At 35.9% G+C, this 4,259-nt stretch overlaps 1 pseudogene; it reads left to right on the top strand.

Annotated features, from left to right (window-relative positions):
* The window catches only part of LOC109833755, a 3,731-nt pseudogene continuing 1,526 nt past the window's right edge, over positions 2,055 to 4,259 (top strand).

The raw sequence follows: 4,259 nt of genomic DNA, 5'->3' as shown, positions 1-4,259 counted from the left end.
TTAGAGAGATTTCCAAGAGAGAAAATTCAGAGAGAGAGAGAGATAGCTTGTGAGTCGTACAAGTGGAAGTTGGTAATCTCCTCATAGTGAAATCTCCCTTACCCCCTCCCGTGGACGTAGGCAAGTTTACCGAACCACATAAATCTTGTGTCTGTATTATCTTAACTATGTGTTTGTCATTGCTTGTAGGTGCCCTCGACAAGTCAGTCCTAGAACTGATGAGAGGAAGAGTGTATATCTCACTTTGCTGAGATATTTTACTTCTGTTCTTATTTCCTTCGCGAAACACGAATATAGAGGTTTGCTTGAACTTTGGTAAAAACAAAAGTCAGGGCTCTCTCTCGGGTGATATCGCTTCCGCGACGTGAGGGTGTGACTCTGCGCCCAACAATATTTACTGTTTGTGTTACAGTATTTACTGTCGTAGTCATCATATTATTATTGTTTTCTGGTAGATATTAATGTCGTCGAGGGACCACCGTCTACAATTATTTTTCCCTTGAAAAAGAAATTTGCCCAATTATTTAGGTAGGTGGGTTTTCTTTCTCAGAGATTATATTGTCACAGCCTCTGCTATGGTTCAGTAGATCACTAGATCCCGACATGAGTTGGTAAAAATTGTTGGTATATTATATATAAAGACCTTAAGTTTCAAGCGTTGCTTCATCACATTTGTACAGAGGAGGTACGCTTTATGAATGTCGTAAGATGCTTGATTCAGAAGATTGCAGATCGCAAGAAGCTAGACAGAAATTTACTTCAATAAACAGGCTTAAATAGTTTCTGGTTAAGCCTTGATAGTGTGAAAAGAAAACAACTTCACTCTTTTTATTTTTGTTTTTGTATTTTCACTTTTGAGAGAGCATAATTAAAATTTGAAAAGACTCATTATTGGACCATGTTTTTTTTTTAACCGTCAGAGCAAGTTTTCAAAAAAAAAGAATATTGTTTTTATTCTTTAGTGGCTAATTAATAACTAAACTTTAGGCGCATCAAATTCAAATTCAATTGGGGATTTAATGAGTTACAAAACCAACCAAGTTAGAGGTTCAAATTGATGAGTACATATTCTATCAGGATAGCTAATATGCAAGTGCACGATGAAAATATCTAATTGTGTCCTCTATTTTTTCTGTATAAATCAAGACAGTCCAACGCGTAGCAAGTGATATGTTCTCATGTAATTCGTATTGCATATATTCATTAACATGGAAAGATAATGAAAATAAATAGTAGGACAATTTTTCAAAACCATCCTATTTGAACATTTAATCCCAAAAACAGCATGTTTTGAACTTATTTGCAAAAAACGATCTGGTTTCAGCTTTGGCGCTGAAACCAAGTCGATTTTTGTGAAAAAGCTTCCGAAAATTCACAGGAGTTGAACTCCCGTGAAGTTTAGTAAAGCTGCTAAACTTCACGGGAGTTCAACTCCCGTAAAATTTCATAGTTCAATTTTTCAATAGTTCAAATTTTTTTGAACTATGAAACTTCACGGGAGTTGAACTCCCGTGAAGTTTCGTCAAAATTTTTTCAAAAACCAACATGGTTTCAGCGTCAAGGCTGAAACCAGGTCGGTTTTTGAAAATAAGTTCAAAACAGATTATTTTTGGGATTAAATATGGAAAAAAGTTGATTTTAAAAATTCGTCCATAAATAGTAAAAAAATGCTAAATCGCTAACACATAAAGATCTACTTAGAACAAAAAAATTTGTTTGCATCACATGGATCCACCGAAATCTCTCTTAAATAATAATTTTATTCAATTGTTGTCAAATAAAGGCAATTAAATTGACGACCCCCCACGTTCTCTTGGCCAACTACCATTTGAAAGACAGCGCGGCCATCCTTCGTTTTCTCACCATTCACTCTCTCTCTGTCCTACGTCTGGGCCCCACCTCCCCCACCCCCATTAAACGTGGGGAATTCCCGTGGGCTGTATAGTTATTCACTCTCACATCTTCGCCACACTATTAGTCCAAGATCCGATCTTTTTCTTCACTCTCCCCCATTTTTCTCTCAATTATCCCAAGTAAAAAAAGAAAAATCAACGATGAGGGAGATCATCAGCATTCACATTGGTCAGGCTGGGATCCAAGTGGGAAATTCTTGCTGGGAATTGTACTGTTTGGAGCATGGGATTCAGCCTGATGGAACCATGCCCAGGTCAATTTTTCCTTCTTTCTTTCTTTCTTTCTTTTTTTTTTTTGATTGATTTTTCTTGGATTTTTCTTTAGCTTTAAGTTCAAACAATGAGATGAAGAAAACCCATGTCGTTAAATAATCCGGAAACACGTTTTTATAACTAAATTTCAAACCCACCTCCCAATTCTGTAAAAACCGCAAATTTTTTTATACTGAATTTTGATTTTTTTTTCCCTCCTTTTTTTTTTGAATTGTGCAGTGATTCAACTGTTGGAGTTGCCCAAGACGCATTCAACACATTCTTCAGTGAGACAAGCTCAGGCAAGCATGTACCCAGAGCCATTTTCGTAGATCTCGAGCCCACAGTTATCGACGAGGTTAGAACCGGAAATTACAGGCAACTGTTCCATCCTGAGCAGCTGATCTCCGGCAAAGAGGATGCCGCTAACAATTTCGCTAGAGGACATTACACTGGTAACTGAGCTGGGTCCAATGGAATTGAATTCAAGTGGTTTTGTTAGTTTATTGAGAATCTGCTTTGCTTTGCAGTGGGAAAGGAGATTGTGGATCTGTGCTTGGATCGAGTTAGGAAATTGGCAGATAATTGTACTGGGTTACAGGGATTCATGGTGTTTAATGCTGTTGGAGGTGGGACTGGATCTGGGTTGGGATCTTTGTTGCTGGAGAGGTTGTCTGTTGATTATGGGAAGAAGTCGAAGCTCGGGTTTACCATTTATCCCTCTCCTCAGGTATACATGAATCCTAACTGGTAGATGATGTTTTGTGTTTTACTGCAAATGGGTTATTGTAGTTTAGTTCATATGTCTTTTTTAGAGATCTAGATCTAGATTGTTAAAGCTTGTTTCAACTAAAGGCCAAGGATAGTGTAGAACTTATACTATGTTGACGATCTGAAGGGCTACTAAGAATTCATGTGTCTTGAAATGCAATTCTCTTTTGCATCTGATGAGCATCTCGAATGTACCAACAAAGCTGTATTGTTTTCACCTATAAATACTTAGTTTTAGTAGCCAAGTGTAGGCTCTTTATTTAATCTTTGATGGATTGCAATAATTTGATAAATTCAGTGAATCCAGATATATGTGTATGAATTAAACTGTTGAGTTATTGGCGGTTTGTTCTTGGGTATACACCTGAATATCCATTTGCATGACACAAAAATACTTGAGCTTGATATCTTAGACACGTTCCACTTAAGATTTAACTTCCAATATCAAAGAAGGTTGTAGCTTCCAGCATATTTCTTTTATTTAGGGGGTGTTTGGTTCGATTTCTATAAATAAAAAAAAGGAAAAGGAAAAGGAAAAGTGTTAAGAAGTTAATTTCTTCGTATTTCTATAAAAATTTGCAGTAAACGTTTATTGAACTCAAAAAGTACTGCTTTTCTTGTTCGTTGGTTTTCTTTGTTTGGTTCAAAACATGAAAATGAGTTCTATAGAAAATACATTGTTTTCTTTTTCTTTTGTTTGGTTGGGTAAGAAAATTTTATGAAAAAAGTGAAACTCATACAAGAGTGTAAGCAATTTAAAATTTCTAGGTAGTTTCAAAGCTTATGAAAAAGTGGTATGGGTATACTTTATTACTATTTTAACATAAATGTTAGATTTCCTTGCAATTTCTACCCTTTTGGGGAGGAAGTTGATTTCTATAAAATACTACAATTTCCCCTACTTCATAGAAAACATTTCTATAATTTTTTTGGAACCAAACACAGTTTATAAAAATCTAAAGAAATCTACTATTCATGATAATGTCATTGTTAGGTGTTTTCCCTAAACTTTTCTACAAAGTAGGTGAACCAAACAGCCCCTTAGTGTGTAAACTATCAACAACTAAACTGAGTTTACCCTATCTTTGCAGACTATGATCATGCCGTTTTCTGTTACTTGCTGATGATTATTGTCACTTGCTGCTGATTATTGCTCATTTTGTTTATTTGTCAAGATTATGTACCCTTCTTATAAATGCAGGTGTCTACAGCAGTTGTGGAGCCTTACAACTCCGTCCTCTCAACCCATTCCTTACTTGAGCACACAGACGTTGCAGTACTTCTAGACAATGAAGCCATATATGACATCTGCAGAAGATCCTT

Source organism: Asparagus officinalis, chromosome 3 (assembly GCF_001876935.1).
Source record: "Asparagus officinalis chromosome 3, Aspof.V1, whole genome shotgun sequence".
NCBI lineage: Eukaryota > Viridiplantae > Streptophyta > Magnoliopsida > Asparagales > Asparagaceae > Asparagus > Asparagus officinalis.
Note: the sequence above shows the minus strand (reverse complement) of the source record. Positions and strands in the feature narration are given on the sequence as shown.